We start from the raw sequence: 23016 nt of genomic DNA, 5'->3' as shown, positions 1-23016 counted from the left end.
CAAAACAAAAAAAAAAAAATTTAAAAATAAACAAACAAAAATGTGCAACGCTGAAGCAGAAAAATTATAAAGTAGATACATAAAAAAACGAAAAAAAAAAACAAAACAAAAAAAAAATTTAAATAAACAAACAAAAATTTGCAACGCTGAAGCAGAAAAATTTTAAAGTAGATACGTAAAAAAAAAAAAAATTTCAAAAATAAACAAAAAAATGTGCAACGCTGAAGCAGAAAAATTATAAAGTAGAAACATAAAAAAAAACGAAAAAAAACAAAACAAAAAAAAAATTAACAAAAAAATGTCCAACGCTGAAGCAGAAAAATTATTACATAAAAAAAATTAAAACAAAAAAAAAAAAAAAAAAAGATATGTAAAAGTGCATTTATGGATTTATGGCACTAAAATTAATGAAATAATATGAGGAAAAATTCAATTAATTAAAAGAAAAAACAAAAAAAAACAAAAAAAGGTTTAACAATTTGTTCAACTTACCACAACTACCACTAATAAAAAACACGTCGAATATATTTAAACTGGATTAATGCTAGAAATCAGCTCATTGCAGCATTAAACCGGTATGTGTGACCTGCAATTCTCTCTTAAGCTAAAATTACTATTTTTTATTTTTTTATTTTATTTTTTTTATTCCTTGATAAATTATACATGGAGATGCCACTCTCAATTAAAGATAAACAAACTATTTAAGAAAACCTTTATAATGCATATTAGATCGTTTCTAGTCGGAACATAGAGCGGCAGATTACAGTGACCAAATTGCAGGGGGGGCCTTCCCAATTTCCATTTCGCGTGTATTTCGATGCGGAAAGCTATTTAGTTTTTTAATGTTTATAGCACTGCCGTTATGTTATATGAGTTTTATGCGTGCTTTGCATGAATCCATTCACAAAAGTAGGTCAGATTTCCACACTTGGTTTTTGCAAGGACACTAATGTGGCGCTCCATGCATTGTATTCACTATACGTGCACGTGTGACTAAAAACTCAACCGACAGACATACATACATATATTCTATAATAAATATTTAGTTACTTCAGATGACTTCTGGCTATTCAATAAATTATAAAAAAACGCTGCTTGCACACCGTTCCAAGTCCACATAATGGATTCAATGTGAATTATTGGGTAAGCTGAAAGAAGGTCGGAAAAATTTTGGAAAAATAAAGAAAAATTGTAAAATTTATAAACAAAGGAATGTTTCTGTTGCCAACAGTTAAATAAGATAATAGAACCTAAGCAATTTATTCGTGCTTTGTTAAGCCCAGGGCAGTGGCAGAGTAGATGACAACCAAGTTTGTGTTAATTTAGCTTTTAATTTATTCTGAAGCACATTTTTCTTTGAAGTTGCATAAGAACAAATAATTAAGAGTATCTGGTCGTTGGTAGATTTACCGCTCTTAATGCTCCTTCACCCAACGAAAAATCGCCTAAAACGTGGGGATGAGGAGAGCATTGTACAGAATTCTATCGAATTTTAGGAATACTATCAGCCCGATTCTAACTTTGGCTGCTACGTCATAGGGCTATTGTCGTGGTTCAAACTAGAGGTCTGAAACTGTCGATAGTGGCGCCTCCGATAGTGTGCGATAGTTTTTGGCTAACCATCGATAGTTTTCGATAGTACAAACAAGGATATAAAGGTTGTCAAAAAAGTCTTGCGGTATTTTTATTGATTTTTTAATTGTTCATAAAATTGGTTATAATAATGCGATTTTAGTCAAATATGCGCCGTTTTGTTCGATGACGAGTTCCCAACGAGATGCCAACTTCATAATGCCCCTCTTATAGAAGCTCGCTTCCCTATTGTCAAAAAACTCGGAAAGCCAATTTTCACAGGACTCTCTTGTGGACTATACGGTGGATGCAAAAGAACCTCCCATCCGAGCTCCCGGAGCTTCTAACGCGTCACCAAAGATGTGTGTGGCCTGGCGTTGTCCTGATGGAAGACAATTCGGCCTCTGTTGATCAAAGATGGCCTCTTCTGCATGAGTGCTGCATTCAAGCGGTCCAGTTGTTGGCAGTACAGGTCCGAATTGAGCGTTTGGCCATAGGGAAGCAGCTCATAGTGGATGATTGCCTGCCAATCCCACCAAACACACAGAAGAACCTTCCTTGGCCACCGTCTGGCCAGCTTCACCGCTTTTCTACCACGACCTTTTGCGCTTCACGTTGTCGTAAGTGACCCACTTTTCATCGCCAGTCACCATCCGCTTCAAAAACGGGTCGATTTTGTTGCGATTCGCATGCATCCATACGGACAAAAACGTTTTTTTGCGTCAAGTGGTGTGGCACCCATACATCGAGCTTCTTTTTGAATCCAAGCTTCTTCAAATGGTTTATAACGGTTTGATGACTCATGCCCAGCTCTTGGCCGATGCTACGGCTGCTACTATGCCGGTCTCTTTCGATCAATTCAGTGATTTTATCGCAATTTTCGACGACAGGCCTTCCGGACCGTGGCGCATCTTCGATCACCTCTGCACCAGAACGAAAACGTTGAAACCATCGTTGTGCAGTGGAAATGGAAACTGTATCGGGTCCATAAACTGCACAAATTTTATTGGCAGCATGAGATGCATTTTTGCCTTTATCGTAGTAGTACTGTAAAATATGCCGTATTTTCTCTTTATTTTGCTCCATGTTTGCGACGCTGAAAAGAGCTTTCCAAAAAGCTCTAGCGTGAACCGATGCGACGAATACAACTAGAACTACGCGCTTGCAAAGACAAGCTTGCGGAAATACCACAAGACTTTTTTGACAACCTTTATTAGTTTGGAAAAAAAGAAATCCATTATTGTTACGTAAAATTTTTGCGCAAATGGTGTAAAACTGTTTTCTGATCGATCTTTAGCTTCTGGGCGATACTACGACACTTCCGATGATGGGCCTGCGAGGTACATTTTCAACTTTAAAAATGCCTGAACAGAATCGACGAAACTAAAATTGCACGTAATTAGCTGTTACAGTAACGGCACCATAAACACCATTCACAATTTAAGCGGCCTTGCTTGCATTTTCGCCTTTATCAAAGAAAGACTGTAAAACGTACCGAATTTTCTCTCTGTTAACTTCCACTTTAACACCCTTTAACTCACAACTGAATAGAACAAGCAAAAAACAGCAACAGATTTTATTTAGTGAGAAATGCCATCTTGACAACGAGCATAAACTTTGAATTGCTTGATCGATACTTTACGAGTTATCGATCACTACATCCATCTACCGTGAAAATAATGCATTTCTTTTTTTCCAAACGAATATTTATAGGTAAAAAATTTTGGAGAACTTATTTTTATTTAAAAATAAGACTATATCCACATGTTTAGATTTTAATCTGGGTCTACAGTCCGTTATTATAAGTTCAACCCTGCTGAGCATTCAGTTGGATTCAACAGCCGTCGCTGATTTGCAAAAATACTTCGTCATAATCGTCTGTAATGGCTTTAAATCATCCGTTGAAGCCTGCGCAATAAACATATAATGCATTTATTATTAGTCTACATCCTTTTCAGAATCCAATCTTTCTATAGAATGTAAAATTTACTTACTTCCCAAATAAGAAGTGGATCTGTATCTCTTGATGCATTTTGACGTTCGAAATACTGTGGCAATAGCATAATTGCAACTGCCCGAGATGACATTCTCTTTTCTTCGAGCCTTTTCTCAATAAAATCAAAGAACGATGATCTGTTGTGGCATCTTTCTGTTGACTTAGTATTTCCAACGCTTCTCTTTTCGTTTGCAATTATTTTCGAAATTTTTTGCTCAAGAAATTTTGCTGCTTCATTTGCATTGCTTTTGACTTGAAATGCCTCTTTCTTGATCCTAAGGTTCAATGGAGTGCCTGATCTTGTGACGGTCCATAATTAATATGGTGAGAGTCTTTTGGAAACCGATGCTAGTAGAATATTACGAAGCGAATTAGCCTCCGGCGTTGTCAAATCCGTTTGCATTGCATTCAATTTCTCACAGAATCCAAAAGAAATTAGTATTATTAGAAAAATAGTAACATAACTACTCCCAGATATCTGTTAAAATATCACTGCTAAATCTTATTTTAATTCCATTTAGGAGTTTTAAAACAATAAGAAATTTAAATACAATCAATCAATCAATACTTGGACTTAGAATGTGGACAAAATTTGTGAAGCCACCACACAGTATGTTTATGGGTTGTTAACCCCCAGTCACTAAACGAGCCAAAGTGTAATCGATGTCTTTTTTTCTTTTTGAGTCCTTGGCATATTCAATGGCTCGATCGACTATTTCCAGAGGGGCTTAGATAGTCAATGTTGAAACACCTTCGAGTGTATTTCTGCCATGAAAAAGCTCTTCATAAAAAACCATATGCCTTTCGGAGGCTGTGAGTAATTATTCTTCTCGCGCCAGTCGTTTCTTTCTCGTGCTAACCGTCGCCAGTTGGACACCCCAGGGGAAGCCAAGTCCTTCTCCACCTGATCTTCCCAACGTAGAAAAGACCTTCCTCTTCCTCTACTACCACCAACTGGTACCTCATTGAATACTTTCAGAACCGGAGCGTTTGTATCCATTCGGACGACATAACCCAGCCAACGGAGCCGCTAGATATTTCTTAACTGTGCTATGTCTATGTCGTCGTAAAGCTCGTACAGCTCATTGTTCCATCGCCTGCAATATTCGCCGTTGCCAACGTGCAAAGGTCCAAAAATCTTGCGCAGAATCTTTCTCTCAAATACTCCAAGCGTCGCTTCAACTCATGTTGTCATCGTCCACGCTTCTGCGCCATACGTTAGGACGGGCATGATGAGAGCCTTGTAGAGTGTTAGTTTTGTTCGTCGAGAGAGAACTTTACTCCTCAATTGCCTACTTAGTCCAAAGCAGCACTTGTTGGCAAGAGATATTCTACGTTGGATTTCCCGGCTGACATTACTAGGTTCCTAAATAAACGAAGTCTTTTACAACCTCGAAATCATATCTGTAAACAGTGACGTGGGTACCAATACGCGAGTGGGCCGACTGTTTGTTTGATGACAGTAGGTATTTCGTTTTGTCCTCGTTCACCACCACACCCATTCGCTTTGCTTCTTCATCTAATTTGGAGAAGGCAGAACTAACAGCGCGGTTGTTAAGGCCGATGATGTCGATATCATCGACATACGCCAACAATTATACGCTCTTATAAAAAATTGTGCCTGAGCAATTAAGTTCTGCAGCTCGCACGATCCTCTCCAACATTACATTAAAGCAGTCACACGACAGCGAGTCACCTTGTCTGAAACCTCGTTTGGTATCAAACGTCTCGGAGAGGTCCTTCCCAATTCGCTGCTGGTGTTGAGCAACATCATCTTGCATAGCCGTATTAGTTTTGCATGGATACTAAATTCAGACATCGCGGCAGACAATTAACACTTTCCGTACTGTCGAATGCAGCTTTGAAATCGACGAAAAGATGATGGGTGTCGATTCTCCTTTCATGGGTCTTTTCCAAGATTTGGCGTATTGTGAATATTTGGTCGATGGTAGACTTTCCAGGTCTAAAGCCACATTGATAAGGTCCAATTAGTTGGTTGATGGTGGGCTTCAATCTTTCTCACAATACGCTCGCTAGAGCCTTATAGGCGATATTTAGAAGACTAATCCCGCGGTAATTGGCACAGATTGCAGGATCGCCCTTCTTATGGATTGGGCCGAGCACACTTAAATTCCAATCGGCAGGCATGCTTTCATCCGACCATATTTTGCATAGAAGCTGATGCATGCATCTTACCATCTCCTCGCCGCCATGTTTGAATAGCTCAGCCTGCAGTCCGTCGGTTCCCTCGGCTTTGTTGTTCTTTAGCCGCTAGTCTCACCTCGTCATGGTCGGGTAGCGGTATGACCATTCCGTCGTCAACGATTGGGGGTCGGGATCTTCACATTCTCTGAGACATGCGCTGCTGTCGAGAAGTGTTCCCTCCATAATTTAAGTATAGTCTGGATGTCAGTCACCAGATCGCCGTCTTTATTCTTACTGGAAAACGCCCCGGTCTTAAAACCTTCTGTAAGCCGCCAAACTTTCTGGTAGAATTTCGGGCTTTGTTCCTATTCGCCAATATCTCAAGCTCCTAGCACTTACGTTTTTCGACCTCTCGTTTTTTTTATCTGATAATACGTTTTTCTTCACTTTTTAGGTCCCGGTAGCGATCCAATATGAGTCGCGTTGCGCCCGATCGCAGCATGTCTCTAATGGCAGCATCTTTTCTCTCTGCGGCAGGCAGATTTCTTCTTCGGCGGCGGTACGTAGAGAACTTGAAACGTTGCTCCATTGCTCGTGCATACCGGTTTGTTGGGCGGAAATTGAGCAATTTCGCCGCAGTGTTGCCGTTTTATTAAAAGTTTGAGCACAGTTAGAGTGAAAAGCGGCATATTTGGTGGTAGCTCAAAAACTGACAAACGTAAATTAGAGAGTATAGTATCGAAAACTATTCATAGTCCTAAAAACTAACTATGGCTGCGCGATAGTCAAAAACTTTCAACAGTGTCGATAGTGTCATTGATAGTTTCAAACCTCTAGTTGAGACAGCAACGCAGTAATATGGGCAGTGGCTCTTAGCAGCAAATCAGCTGCTTCCTTCAAATTCGCTGAGAGTCGAATAACTGCTTGATGTTGGCTTCACCAGTTCAGTCTGTACATCCTCGCTAATTGGAATGTCAAAGTGTCTTGCTTCTTTGTTGTTGCCTTATTAGTTTTTGACATTCTCATCGAAATGTCGACATTCGAACGACCAAAACGATAACCCGCCCAATCCGTTGACGGTAAGCGCATTTCAAAGAAAACCATCCAATGGCACCACTAGACCCCAATACGGACCAAAAAGTACAATACATGAAAGAGATGTAAGGGCTTCTCAACATATTTTCGCGCACTTTCAATGCTTAAATATTATAATTTTGTTCGTTTACGTACTCGTTCATTTACCAAACTTTTCGATAAAAGGCACAAAATATAAAGAAAAGGGAACTCTCGTATAATACAATTCATAGTAGGAATTTTAAATATTTTTGTTTCGTGAAGCGAAAATAAATTTATTTTAAACGACTGCCACTATTTGAATAATTCGGATATGAGCGAATACTTATAGTGCGCACAGTCAACAACGTAAACGCAGGTCCGTGTCAGCTGATATGACGCAACTAATAAGAGCCAATGAATTCTCACCACCGTTCCGTAGTATCGTAGATTTTATCGCAGGATTTTGGATAGTTCCGTAGAATTGTGTCAGCTGATTGCTCTCTCGCCACACAGTGTGGCCAAACAGTACATTCCGAAATCATTTACAAAATAAATTTAGAAAAATTTTAATTTTTATTAAAATAACTTTAAAATAATGTTGAATAATGTTAATTATAGATAAATGAACTATTTGCGTTTGGTGGTTTTCGACTTTGGCATACTATAGAAAAATTGTAACTGATAACGCGGATATGCGTAAAAGTGTGTATGCAAATATATCAATTTTTTTTTTCTACAGGATAAGTTTTGCTCAATTTTGTATATCCTACGGGCTGCGGAAAGGGACTACGATACGTAGGTGAGTGTGAGCACCATTAACCGAAGGGGAATGAAAGTGGCAAGTCGGTTACTTATAATTCGACTATGAAAAAGTGGATAAACGCTTATTCAAATAAAAAGCCTCTTTTCACGAGGCTGTAAGTAGAGTTCTCACGCATAGTGAGGCGCTGGCGCTGGAAATGACCAGAAGGGAATTTATGTTTTCACACAGTAAAAATTAAAAATTTATGTAGTTGCTTACGTGTGTCTACAAACCCATTGAGTTGCTATTTTTACTACGTTTTTATCAATACCCTTTTTTGTTTTCCAAGATTTCAGTAGAAACGTTGCAGTTAAATTTTAAGACACTTACCAATGAGCTGGAGACTTAAAACTTTAAATATATCTACATAGATAAATTCTATATTATTGTAACAATTTATTGTGCACGAGAGAACGAAGAAACAATGCTTGCATTTGGATGCCGAAGTTTTAGTTTCGTCATCGGTAAATGATAGGCCAGATTTTGTGTGTAATTTCTTGATTAATATTTTTGATACTTTGGCACCTTACTGGCTCACTTGGACTTTTAAAAGACGCGCCTAGTTGCTGTTTTAAAATAAAACATGTAAAAAGTAAGATTTTTTCAGGTTTCACTATTTTTATTATGTGAAAAAAATGGCAGCAAATAACATTTAGAGTACGTAGTGCGGGACTTTAGGTCGCCCAAGATTAGTTTTTCTTTAATAACTTCGTAAATAATATCTTTCTCTCTTTTTCTCTTTAGGTAGTCGAGTTTTATTTTAAATCCTGTATAAAAACTTATTAGTGGCATTCTATTTTTAATTTATTTCTAGATATAAGGCAAGTTTTTCGTTTGAGGGACCCAAGTTAATCCATCCTTTATGTTATAAAACACACTCCGTACGCTAGTGGGTAAATTCCGTCAAATAGTCAATTCGTGAACGCCTAATTGTTGAGGACATCGAGATATGAAAGCTGCAGGCAGCATCATACGTATTCCTCTGACGAAAAATCCGAGTTATTTTGATTTGATCCATTCATTGAACCAGTTTGCGATGCTCTCATAAGAAGTGAGCCGCTCTCCAATAAGGGCTCACTGCTTTGATCGGAACAGATTTTAATCCGAAGGTGCAATGTCTGGAGAATACGGCGGGTGTGGCAAAATTTCCCAAATCAGTCCCTCTAAATATTTCTGGACCGACTTAGCAACGTGTGGCCTGGCGTTGTCCTGAAGCAAAATTAGTTTGTCATGTCTACCGCCCGGTTTCGGCCGCATTTCTTTGAGAGCTCGATTCAAACGCATTAGCTAACGGCTTGAGAAAAATAGTTACTTATGTCACTAATGAGGAGGGCAAATAGCAGTGGACCTAAAACACTCTCTTGAGGGAACCCTAACGAAGTGAAAGAGAACGCAGAAGATGTATTATCTTTTGTGATCACGCAAAGATTATTGGGTGCAATACAAAAAATACGAGTGAAATCCTAAACTGGAAAGTTTACTTATAAGAATTTCATGTGACACAGTGTCAAACACTTTAGCAAAATCTGTATAAATCCAGTCCACCTGGTAACCAGCAGCGAAGGCAGAAATACAATATTCAATGAATAGGGATATATTAGATAGATAGATAGAAAATGTGTGCCTATTGGAAACAAACCCAGGTAGGTTAAGATTGATCAATGATTTATGAATGAAACAAAACATGGGCATAGTTTGAAGACAGTCACTACAGAGTGCGCCATCTTTTATGTCGGAATGTAAACCTTTGAATAGCTTTGTCATTTACCAACCGATAGACTTCAACATACATGTTTTCGATACGTCAATTCAGTACAATTTCAACCATGGATTGCTTTACACCGAAACAACGCGCCGAAATAGTGACGCTATACATCGAAAATAGCCGTTCTATTGTTCTAACTCAACGCGCATATCGCAAAAAGTATCGCGGCAAACAGGCACCGTCTGACAATACTATTCGCCGTTTGGTGTCCAATTTTTTTGAGCACATGACAGTAGAAGATCGTCAATATGCCGTTCATCAACGACCAAGACGTTCCAGTGAACTTGTTGAAACAGTGAGGGGGAACGTTGCCCAAGAGCCAACAGTGTCGTATCGTCATCGAGCTCAGCATTTTGGCGTCAGTGGAACCACAATGCGCCGCATTTTAAAGGATGATTTAAATTTTTTTCCGTATAAAGTGCAATTAACACAAAGAATATTGCCGACAGACCATTCACGTCGCTTGGAATACGGCCAAACAGTCGCTCGAATGGTTGACACTGAACCCAATTTTTGGAAGCAAATTTTAATGATAGACGAGGCACATTTTAACCTCTCTGCCAGTATGAATAAACAAAATTGTTGCATTTGGGGAACTGAGAATCCACACGAGATATATGAAACGCCATTGTCTGATTGGAAAGTAACTAGTTGCGCCGGCATTTGCGCCAAAACCATCATTGGGCTATATTTTTATCGAGAAAACGAAACGGCCGATTGAAACCGATATCGATGGATGTTGGCTCATTATTTCGGCCTGCAAATGCGTGAGAAAGGTTTTGACGGTGGCTGGTTTCAACAAGACGGTGCACCATGCCACACTGCGAATGCAACAATTGAATTTCTGCAACGAAAATTCCCGGGACGTCTAGTGTCAAAAAGAGGCGCCATCGACTGGCCCCCCAGATCACCTGACTTAGCCCCCCGGCACTTGTGGCGTTATGTGAAAAGTAAGGTTTACGCCAAAAAGCCGCAGACTATTGACCAGCTTAAGGCAAACATGAACGAAAAATACTTGACAAGGTGGTGAAAAACGCAGAAAAAAGATCTAATAAAGGTGGCCACTTGATTGATTTTGTATTCAAAAAGTAGTTTTAATAAATTGTAAATAACCAAACCAAATAAAAATACCTCACTTATATATACAAATCAGTTGTTTTTTTCAAAGTTATTCAATGTTTTCATGCCGACATAAAATATGGCGCACCCTGCATTTTGAGAGAAGTCTATAATTTCGTACATAATTTTTTACCATTCTTGCGAATTGAGGTAATGGAACTTGTTTTATACTCAGCTTTAAGCTTGTCTAAAGCTAGAAACTTGTTAAAAGTAATTTTAGGGAGCCGAATAACTCAGTAGAGAAACCATCCACATCGGTCTGTACGGAAAGATTAAGGGATATTATTCCCTTAGCAATATCTACAGAAGATGTCATTAAAGCACTTTTACTTTTTTTTGTAATATATATGAATCCTTTTAATGTGAATTTTAATTAAATATTGAAATCTTTCAAATAGAACCAAAGACTTGCTTGCCACGAGGATTTGCCATGCCACGCTTTCGCTCAATTGCTTGGATTTGTATAACTTATTTTTGTGCAATATACATATGTGCCTACATGTATATGTATGTATGCAGGTATATGCAGTAACATCCATACGTGCAACCGCAACGTCGTGCCTACACTCATTTCTAGTGACGAAGAAACTATTTATTTTTACCTGTGATGTTTTTTCTAGAAATACTTGCATTCAAAAGTTTATATTTACTCATTATAATTAAGTGTTTTCAAGTTGCACTTGAAAGTTCATATCTCTGATGACTGTATACAAGTTATACAAACACGCACACGCACACACACACTAACATAATAGCAAGCGCCTATAAATGTGTCTGTAACCGGGTGCGGCTATACCTAGGTAATATACTTATGTATGTGCATACATGCACGTATGGGTGTCGGTATTCACATATTTTCTAGCCATTCCATCAATTTCAAATCAAATAGGAGACAAAATGAAAACAAATAAAAATAAAAAAAAAATGTTTTTAAAAGAAGAAAAATAACTTTTAAACTACTAACCAAGAAGTTTTGGTTGTCTTTGTCGTTGTTTATGCGGACTATTGTATATTTGCTATTTATCTACTGTACATATATACATATATGATTGTTGTAGTTGTTGTTATGGGTTTTATATAACAGTAAGCATGGCAACGGACTTTTGGCAGCGCCTCAAAGTAACTGGGTGGCAAGCCTATTGTTGAAAGTGCTACTGGGTGTACCCGTTTTATTACGACTGTGGAGCGCTGCGTTCGCGTGCAAACTAGCAGTGTGTGTGTGTGTGACTATTATATATATATATATACATGGAGTTGTTGCAAGTCATTCTCACACATACACATCTTCACCGAAGCAGCTGCCCATTTTTCAATGCGACACTTGCCTTTCTTACTACTCGAACGAGGATTTTAGCGCGCTTTTATAACACCGTATACATATATACATATATGTACATATGCGCATGTGTGTCGATACAAATGTACGTATGTACTATCTGTTTAAACATTTATATACCAATCCATTAATAGTGAAACACATTCATATCGATTACTCACCGATTTGGTGGTGACTATTATTTAATATTGATAATTATTACATACACACGTGCATACATGCATATGTGAATACGGGATGTGAATGCATACATGCAGATGCTATTTGTAAGCATTGATGTGCGTATATATACACATACATGCGAATGTATAAATAAGGATATTACATCAAAAGCCTAAAATTAATTAATTATTCTCACTGTAATTTTCCCAATCATTCGAGAGCGAACGCACTCAGTTTTAAAGTTAAACGCCTGCCAAAAATTTTACCCACTAGAGGATTTCTGTCTTTAAGTTTTTTGAAAGCAAAAGTGTGTGCCATAGCCCAAGAACAATTTCTGAACTGAAAGAGAAGATTCGATGCACGAATGTTGAAATTGAAAAAAGGACATATTCCATTCCACGCATAGCCTCCATTTCTGCACTCCTGTACAAAAAAGCTTTGTAGCAAACATTTTGTTATTCGAATTATAAAATAATCCACCATAATGGAACACCCAATACTTACTTTACTTCACCCTTGTTGTTTTATCGACGGAAGTACGCCTTTGAATTAGTAGGTAGTACTAAAATCATCACTCTTGTCTAAAATGGGCTGGGTCAACGGGAATATGAAGGGAAGTAAACGTTTTCCGTATTAGCTTTATTAATTAAAAGAATATCTTCATAAAGAGATTGCACATCTCTTCAACATTTCATTATAAATCAAAAATAAAGCAAGAGTGGACATCAAGCGGTACGATACCAATTTTAAAAAAAGGCAAGGATGATGATCCACAGAATTATCGCGCTATAACCCTGCTAATCTCAGTTCAAAAGCTTTTCACTAAGATTTTATTGTCGCAATTCCGTCCTTACTTACAAGAAAAAAAACTTAGTTATTTATATTTCTATATTTTTTTATTAATTAATTTATAAAAATATTATACTGCATTCAAGCTTTAATAAAATATACTTACAAACGTCCTTAGTTGTTTGCTATTCTGCATTTTTTTTGTTTTAAAAAATCGCACGCTTTATATGCAATTTCAGTAAGTATTTGATTGCGTATACGCAGTGTAGGCCAAAGAGCCCGGGTAGAAGCTGAAAGCATGCAGTGGCCTTTTGACTTATTTTTAACTTTCGCTATTCGCTATTCGGCATTCAAATATTTTTATGTTGACAGCATTAGGATGATTTACAAAAATTTCTCAATCAAAAAATGTATTTATTTCGCCAACTAAAACTTTCTTATTATTTGTTAAGGGCACAAAATTACCACTCTTATATAATAGTTCAAATTGAATTAACGAATTCATATTTTGAATATTCATTTATTTATATAGAAAGTCTATGAGCAACAAATTCTTACAGACTACTAACACAAATTAAGTAAGATTATTATAAAGGGGTTTTTAATAAGAGGTGTTATTATGATATTCAAAGAAAATGATATTTTTTAATATTATATAAATGATCGGATGTTTATTTCATTATAAAGAGGAACATATGCCATTAATAGTGGAAAATAATATCAGGCAAATGACTACCACGATCACGCTTACAGACCAATATTCTTTTCATGAAATTTTCCATAACCGAATTGCAAAGTGGCTGCGCTATGTCCTCAATAGCCTAACGAATTCCATCTTTGAGGTCTTGAATCGACCCTGGGCTTGTGGTGTAGACCTTCTCTTTCACGAGGCCTCAAAGAAAAAAGTCACAAGGTGTTCAATCACAAGATCTCGGTGGCCAATTGTGATCACCTCTTCGGGAGATGACACGGTCCGGAAACTTTTCCCGTAAAAGATCAATGGTTTCGTTGCATGTGTGAGACGTAGCGCCGTCTTGTTGAAAATAAACGTTGTCCAGATCAATACCATCCAATTCCGGCCATAAGAAATCGTTAATCATCTTCCGATTTCATCGTTAATCATCTTTCGACTCTATTCACCTGTAACACCTGTTATTGGAAAACCCTTTACAAGATTTCAGAAGGTTAATGAAAATATCATTAGACATTGAAAAATCAAGGGATAAGAGGTGAGATCTGGCTGAACTCATTAAGAGCGCGAGCAGTTGGTGCGTTTCGGGCATGGTTGGTTGGTTGATTAGAGTGGTGATTCATCCAGAATCCAACTAGCGCTTCCGCACCATTTTGTTGCCACATCCTCGTTACCAAATTGCTTAACAGTTATTTACAGCAGGCCTATATCCAGTCTGTGCGGTTTAGGAACCTTATTCGGTTGTTGACGTCTAAGCTAGACAGTTGCTCGAGACTCTCGAACAGCGGTTTGCCCAGGGTTAACATTCTGTCCTTCCATAGGGCAGGGCATTCACAGAGGAAATGGAAGATTGTTTCTTTTTTCTCCGGTTGTTTACAACTATGACAGTATGTGTCGTGAGGGATGCCCATTTTGGCGGCTTGTTCTCCGATAGACCAGAAGCCAGTTATGACTACCGTAAGTCTACAGGTGTCCCGTCGTTTCATGTTTATCAATGTCGACGATTGCTTGATGTTGTAGGTGCGCCATAACGTTCTGCTGATTTTGCATTTCGCCTGGTCTCTCTATCTACAATCTGCAATTCGAAGGTATTTTAGGGAAATTGCATTCTTGACCGCACCTAGTGGAGTGAATACTGGTACTGCAAGAACGCTATTCATGGCAGATCCCCCTCTTGCCAGTTCATCAGCTTTTTCGTTACCTTCTATGTTCCAGTGTCCCGGGACCCAAATTAAGGTAACTTTATGGTTTTCACTCAAGCTGGTGAGGCTATTCCTACTTTGCTCCACCCTTTTAGAGGTTGTTACAGTCGCGTCTAGCGCCTGGATTGCGGCTTGGCTATCCGAAAGAATAGCGATATTGCCCTTAAAAGAGAAATCTGCGATTAGTAACCTACAGGCTTCCCCAATTGCTAGTACTTCCGCTTGGAAGACGCTGCTGGTATTAGGGAGACGCACAGATTTTTCAATTCCAAGTCTATGAGAATATATACCAGCTCCAACACCACAATCCATTTTACTGCCATCTGTATAGACTGTGGTATCGAAGTTGTTTAGAGAGAATCCCTTATTCCTTTCTTTTTTAGATGGAAAGAGTGTGCCAAAATTCCTATTGAATGTTACCGTCGGGACGATGTAGTCAGTCCTCACCGAGGTTAACTGAGTTTGTCGCAATAATAGACTAGCGTGACCATAAGTTTTTGAAGTGAAAACTTCTTTAGAATCGTTGGGAGTGATTTGAGAAAAAGTGAAACGGAAATAGCGACCCTCTTGGCTACGAAGCGTTATATTATATGTTGATATAAACGTAGCGACGAACTAAATAACTTTTATTTTTTCTTGTGATTCGAACCAAGGATTTTGGATCGGAAGCTCACATTGCTAGCCGCTCGGCTACCGCGCCATGCTGTCGGCGCTGGCCTAAAAGTTATTTAGCTACGAAGCGTTATATTATATGTTGATATAAACGTAGCGACGAACTAAATAACTTTTAGGCCAGCGCCGACAGCATGGCGCGGTAGCCGAGCGACTAGCAATGTGAGCTTCCGATCCAAAATCCTTGGTTCGAATCACAAGAAAAAAAATTTTTTTATACAGTTATTTTTTTTTTTTATGATATGTTTATGAGGAGCTTTTTTTCATGGCAGAAATACACTCGGTGTTTTGCCATTGCCTGCTGAGGGGTGAGCGCTATTAGAAAAATGTTTTTCTTAATTTTGGTGTTTTCACCGAGATTCGAACTGACGTTCTCTCTGTGAATTCTGAATAGTAGTCACGCACCAACCCATTCGGCTACGGCGTTTGTTTAATTTTACTGATGCAAAAATGAGGGAAAATATTTGAATAAAGTTTGCTTACTGTTTACACATTTTCCAAAGGTGACGGAGAACCAAAATCAATAAATAGCATCACGGAATTCATTCACGAAAATTTAATAAAGTATACACCAGAAGTATCGCGGATACGATAAAGTTCCAATGATTTTAAGAGGTGATTTCAACGTAAATTTTGCATTGGACACAGCGGTTCCTTCAATTGACTTTCTCAATACAACATTCAATTTAAAAATGTGTAACAATCGCACTGAATCGACAACACGATCAAAAACAACAATTGACGCGGTATTTCAAAGATATGTTGACAACATCGAAACCAAAGCATTTGTATCATATTTTAGCTATCATAAGCCACTCGTATCATTTGTTGAAATTGAAAACATTGAGGATGAATAATAATAAAATGAAGAAAATAAAATATGAACTTTATATCAATATTATAATGAACCTATAATTATCCCGCCCCTAATGCTGTTTTCGTCTCATTCTCTCTCAGTTTGTTTTACGGAAGGTTTCACTTCTATCGCGTCTAACCGTTAGACTGGTATTTTTTTTCTTTCCAGCGACCCGCTTCATTTACTTCATGCACTCATGGTTGCCGTCTTCTTTATATGTAGGTCTATTGGTTTTGGGCATATTTGTTTTATTATTATTTCCATAAAAAGGGTGGTAATTTCGAAGGTCTCTTCTTGAAACATTCAACTTTCTTTTTGCAGAAGGCCAGCACAGTCAAAATCTTCCTTTACAACGCCATATACAAAAGTTAAGGAGATAATAAATCTACTTTCTAGAGGTTTGAGATTTAAAAGAAGTAAACGAGCAAGTTCAGTACATCGTAAAGATCGCAAAGCATACTTAAGAAAAACTTTCTAAATTCTCTTAATCCTGTTGATTGAGATTTGTTGATAAGGCCACCAAATAGTGGCATACTCAAGTTAAAGTTATTCGAGTTAAAAATGTCGATAATTAAAAAAAAAGTGCTTCAAAGCTTATTGGACATGTTTTGGGCAGTAAGATGTTAAAATCTTAGTTCGATGCGAGGGCACACTGCACCTCACATACGCCACAGAGCGCGAAAATTTTTCGCCGATGTCTAATACAGCCTTCGCAAATATGTTTTAGACGAATTCCAGTCATTATTTACGTGCCTAATGCAATCAAAATGCCTTATCAAAGCTGTTATAGGACTAAACCAGAGTAAAGTTTCCACGAATTTACTGATGATGACCCACGTTTCCTCGCTACTGGTCGCTCTTGTCGAGAAGCTTAGGTTAGGTTAGGTACAGTTGGCTGATCTGTAAAAGATCTCACTTTCCATTATCCATTGTGCTACCAATGCTATATTTTTTAATGCACGTCGGCGCAAGTTAAATAAGCCGCTTCGCTTTTTGTGAGCAAAATCCTTCAAGGATGAAAAACAAATTGATCCTAGACACATTTGTCGCGTCCTACAAAGAGGCAAGGCAGATGTTCCAAAGTACCCCTAGCATTCGCTTCATTGCCTGTGTTACACGAGCCCCATTTTGGCTGCATGATGTGAGGTGAGTTAGTGTCCCGTCAGTACTCCAACCAATAGTTTGCAAAGTTTCTTAGACAGTGATAAAATAAAGTTTGCAATCTTCGTATTCCAAATCTTTAGCATAATTTTGGCAGTTTTGTACGGGGTGAATTTTCATTGGAACTTTCAGCCGGAATTCTTGAACTCGTCACGAAAGGACGAACGGTGAAGAGGTGTCTGTGTGAGAAATTTTTGACCAAACAATTCGTTAAATCGGCATGACGACAACTCATCTTTGCATGGGGCAAAGATTATATACGAATTCAAAGTAAAAACGACATGAATATCACCGATTGCCAAAACAGATATGCTTCCGTGTGAGTTTTTCCCTTTCCCAAAATAGAAATCACCAATGAAAGTTTAATACAAAATTCAACATGCAGCGTTAGCTTATTAAAAAACTCCGGTTGAAAGATTCAGTGATTTCAAGGGGTTTATATTGTTATTACTACATATTGACCGTGTTTTACCTAGTACGTTTAACGCATAAAAATATACATTTTGGTGGCATAGTACCTTTTCCAAATAATAATCTTAGATGCCTTAAAATACGCACATATAATAAATATGTTTACCTAACTCATTTAGTGAATTGCCCTTTTCAGCGATATAGATATATTCTGTCAAAAAAGTACCGGGGCTTGATCTTTTAACCCTTTGGGAACGAGTGTCGACATAGAGCCGCCCTAGCCGTTTTACCGTTCCGGACGCGTGTCGGCAAATTACTTCGTAGCTGCAAGGCTCGCGACGTCTGTCGTTCTGAGCCATAACATAAGCAGATGTATAGTAACGGAGTCACGTTCTCATTCAAAGTCATTAGGGGCCATTAGCGATGAAGTCTTATCTTCCTTATAATGTAAACTTACGATGTGAGACGGCGGTAGAGTCAGAGTGAATTTCTGTTCTTCGATTCCGTCTCTCATCAGGGTCTCTGCCAGAGGAACCAGCAGACTTTTTATATATTTTATATTTTATCCTACGCACGATGGCTAAGTGATCTAGGGATGATACGCTAGATAGTGACAGTTCTGACGAATATTACTTTTAATCTGATACGAGGGGTGCCTTTTATATGTCGGGATTAGAGAACAAAAACAAATTTGAACCATCGAAAATCACTTTATTGTTTTTCAAAATATTCTCCATGAAGATCAATACACTTTTGCGTGCGTTTGAACCAATTGTCGAAGCACTTTTGCCACTCTGAATGAGGTACCTCCAAAACATGCACTCTGAATGCCGCAACCGCTTCTTCAGGTGTCGAAAAACGTTGACCTCTCAGTTTGTTTTTTACGTACGGGAATAAAAAGAAGTCATTCGGTGCCAAGTCAGGACTATAAGGCGGATAACCCATTAGTTCGATGTTTTGGGTGCTCAAAAATGCAGTTGTTTGAGCCGATGTGTGAGAGCTCGCATTGTCCTGGTGAAGAGTGATCCGTCTTTGGCGATTGGTTTTCCTAATTTCTTGGAAGACAACTGGCAAACAAATGGTTGTGTACCACTCAGAATTTACTGTACCCCGCGTTGTTCCAATGGTACGGTTGCGACAAGTCCAGTTTTTCCGAAAAAACAGGCGACCATTTGCTTGGAAGTGCTTCTGCGCGAACAACTTTTGCTGGATTTGGCTCATCTTGAAACACCCATACAGTCGACTGCTGTTTACTTTCGGGCTCATACGCGTAAATCCATGATTCATCACCTGTCACGATGTCATAGACGTGTTTCGAAGCCCCGCGATCGTATTTTTTGAGCATTTCCTTCGACCAATCGACACGATCCTTTTTTTGAGCGATTGACAAATTGTGTGGGATCCCACACGAAAAAATGTTTTTAATAGTCAAATGTTTAAGCAATATTGAATGTATGCTGGTCCCACTAATGCCTAAGATTGTCGCAATCTCACGATAGGTCACATGACGATCTTGCAATATCAGTTCGCGCACAGCATCAATGGTTTTCGGAACAACAACTGATTTTGGACGACCTTCACGAAATTCGTCTTGGAGTGAACTACGACCACGATTGAATTCACCATACCATCGATAAACACTGGTCCTTGATGGAGCTTCATCGCCAAAAAATGAATTAAGTTCATCCATGCAATGTTGCTGAGTTAATCCACGTCGAAAGTTGTAAAAAATAATCGCACGAAAATGTTATAATAAAGCCTTAGTTTTTATAACGTTCAACGTACATATTTATTTTCTTTATTGCGCACTCCAATACCTCTCGTTCTCAACGACGCTCGTCCGTCGAGCGACTTCGTTCCCAAAGGGTTAATAAATCTGTTAAAAGGGATCGCTAAAAATCAAAATAAAAAAGTCAAATGGTATATAAAAAGCTGGGCATTAGAGAGAGAGCAAATCAAAGAGAAAATTCATCAGAAATTACCAGGTTTGTGCAAAAAACTCTTAGATTTTGTAGCACTGTAAGGGACCACTTCGTTCTTGCAAGCATATTTCTGCTCAAGAATTCAACAAATATCATCGAATATCACCGTTATTTTATTTATATAATTTAAAATATTAATAGAATTGCCTTTTTTTATTTGCTTCCATAAAATGTTAGAGGTGTCTTTAGACAATGGGTATAATAATTTAATATACAAGGCGATGGAATCAGATTGATATTGAAGAACCAATGCCCTCAAGCTCATTTAGAAGAAATTTACTTAGCATTTAAAACAACTGACTAACAAAAATGACAAATACGATTTGTTGATTATTAACTTAATAGATTTTGCAAGATCTGTTGGTGGTTGACGGTTACGCTGACTTTGGGTAGATTTCTAGATATTTAGGAGTCTTCTCATCATAGGATTAGTGTGCGTCAATAGTCTATTTATGTGAGCGATGTCTCGTCAATAGTAACGATATAAAGGTCGCGATGAATATCTGCGTTAGGTAAGTACCAAGGTGAATCAGACATGGTCCTAAGTATTTTAGACTAGACTCGTTGTTGTATACTTAGATTACCTTTTGCAGCTGTGCCCCAAACCTCAATTCAATATTTCCAGATCGATGCATTTATCGTTCGATAAATAAGTAACTTATTTTGCCAAGATAATTTGGACTGAGGTCCAAGCAGACAGTACAATTTTTAAAACGATTTTTAACCACATTTCGTTTTTTCTTTACATGCCCCTGCCAATTTATTTTGAGCCGATCGTAATGCTCAGATATTTTGCTTTGGTGTGAATTTGCGCGCCGTAACTGCCAACACTAATTGGCTCGGTGGATATTCTTCGATTTGTGTAGTTTAATGGTATTGATTGACATATCTGCGTTAATCTCGCTGCTTAATTTTTTGAACCAGTTAAATCTCACATTCAACTCATTTTGTAAATTTTCTTTTGCGAGTTTTTCATCTTTATGAGATACCATTAGGACTGTGCCATCTGCAAATGTTTTCTGTTTTCGATACCGGTAGATCAGCAGTGTATAAGAGATACAACTTTGGTTCTAACACATTGCCTGGGGAGCACGGTTGGGCATTTTACACTACCACTAAATGGCACTATCACTAATTTTTCAGTGGGTAGTTAAAATAGTGGTTTCATTATCACTAAGCCTTCAGTTTTACAGTGATTTAACTACCTGCTTATTGCATTAATAATAATAATAAAAGTGCACTATGCCCTGCGTTCATAGGTTGGATGCCTGAACATACGTCATTGTATTTCACATAGAATTTCCTGTCTCGGATATAACTCTTAAGGGGTCCGATGGTATAGAGCTTGAAAATTTAGGGTATTTTCAGATATTTTTTTACAATAAAAAAATGAAAAACGATATTTAAATTTTTAGACTTTTTATTTAACTTATTTTACATCCAAAAATGAAAAAAAAAATGTTTTTTCCTAATTTTAATAATTTTGACCCTCCCGAAAAATTGGACCTGGGCGGTGTTGTCCATTTTGGCTCTTCTATTTATCTGAAACACAAAAACGAAAAAATTAATATATGAAACAGTATGACTGTAGCTATGTCCCATACTAGAATACAAAAAAAAAAAAATGTTTGCAAAATGGCGCGGTTTTGCATTTGACACTCCAAAAATCGGGGTTTTTTCAGTTTTTTAATCAAAACGGCGAAAGCCATTGATGTTGCACACGATTTCAGACGATTCAGCTGAATAGTGTTTTTTTCGACAAAGTCGTTTCAGGACAAATGAGTCCAAAGTTTAAGGTACAGGAGCGCGTGGACCGCTCTCTATCTAGTTAAGGGGCTGTAGAAGCTATAATAATGGGAGTTTCTGTCTGAAAATTTCACAGTATATTCTCAAGATACTATGCTTCGAAAAAACAAAAAATCGATTTTTTGAAGCATCAGTCTAAAGTAGCCGTGTTTTTAATTTATGGAGCAACCCAGAGTGTCATTCTTTGCACACTTTTTTTATTCAAGACATCAATAATTTTGTGAACTACTATGAATCTGCTGGATTGTTGAATGATTTCATCTAAATCCAAATTGATGTTGGGGTAACAGATTCATCAAATTGTATTTTTTTGAAAATGTTTGATACCATCGGTAGTAAAGGGGTTGGCCGATGTGATGTTGCTAGTTTAGCATTTTTGTTTGATTTTAGGATCGATATAATTTTTGCTTAACTCGTAAATCTTACGAGCCAGTTGTAAAAAAAAGCAGTAGCATCGACGCCTTGCGCTGGTCATGTGCGCACAGATTTACGGTACTTTTCTATCATATAATAAAATCTATTCTATTAAGACTATTGCCTTATATGGGTAGTGCATATTTGAAATGGAGTAGGATATCGGGTGTCGTAATTTTTATGTCCGGATTGTACGTGCATCCATTCGCGTTAGAGTTAGTCACGAGATGTTCGTGTGTAGTCTTTGTGTGTCCAAGACGGAGTCGTTCGAATTTTATGACCTGTACGGAATATCACTGCATTCTTTTCATTGTTTGCAGCTAATTTTTTTCGCTTTCAAAAACTCAGGGACACGCATTTTTAATCGATTACTATTTATAGTTGCTATCGCGACGGCTCTGGGCGATAGTCGTTAGTGCCGATAGCTGATAGAAGAGACATCAAAGAGAATTTGCGGTTTGAAGTTGGTTGTGAAAAATGCGTTTGAAAAATATTGGGATTATTCGTTCGTATAAGAATTTTATTTCGGAAAGAATCTATTTTGAAGAAGAGGCAATAAATGTAAATGAATAAAAAATATTATGTATTTTCTTGACCCATTCCCAGTACCTTTTTGACAGAGTGTAGAGTGAGTAGTATTATAAAATTCTTTATTGTTCACTTGTTAACAATGTATAAATATTAGCCAGATAGCGAGATTTAGATGACTACAGGTGTGTTTTGGTGCAGGTGCTCGTTACACAGCAAATTCTATGCTTTAACCCTTTCACTACTATTGGGTTTTGTATCACAGAAAAATATTTACAAATAATTACAAAATATTTATGAGTATATTACATTCGGTTTAAACAAAAATAAGGCAATACACTCTCAAAGGCGTTTTGATTTAAGAACTAGTAAGAATTGTAAGAGAAAAAAATAAAAAAAAACTTTTCACGGCTCAACATATTAGGGCTACTCACACCAATTTCATTCCTTTGTCGGTTTGCTAGTTAGTCTTAACATTGTCGAATTTTTCACTGAAAAAATAACTTATTAACGTTTTTTCTTCTTCTTAATTGGAGCGATAACCGCCAGTC

General features: G+C 37.7%; 1 protein-coding gene across 1 annotated transcript in view; it reads left to right on the top strand.

The window, feature by feature from the left end:
- The first annotated feature begins 412 nt into the window (after positions 1 to 412).
- Positions 413 to 23016, top strand: part of LOC129236353 (prion-like-(Q/N-rich) domain-bearing protein 25) — a 60333-nt gene continuing 37729 nt past the window's right edge. Inside the window, exon 1 of the mRNA XM_054870695.1 lies at positions 413 to 575. The gene's annotated coding sequence lies outside the window, so the exon portion shown is untranslated. The remainder of the gene's footprint in view (positions 576 to 23016) is intronic.

Source organism: Anastrepha obliqua, chromosome 1 (genome assembly GCF_027943255.1).
Source record: "Anastrepha obliqua isolate idAnaObli1 chromosome 1, idAnaObli1_1.0, whole genome shotgun sequence".
Lineage (NCBI taxonomy): Eukaryota > Metazoa > Arthropoda > Insecta > Diptera > Tephritidae > Anastrepha > Anastrepha obliqua.
Note: the sequence above shows the minus strand (reverse complement) of the source record. Positions and strands in the feature narration are given on the sequence as shown.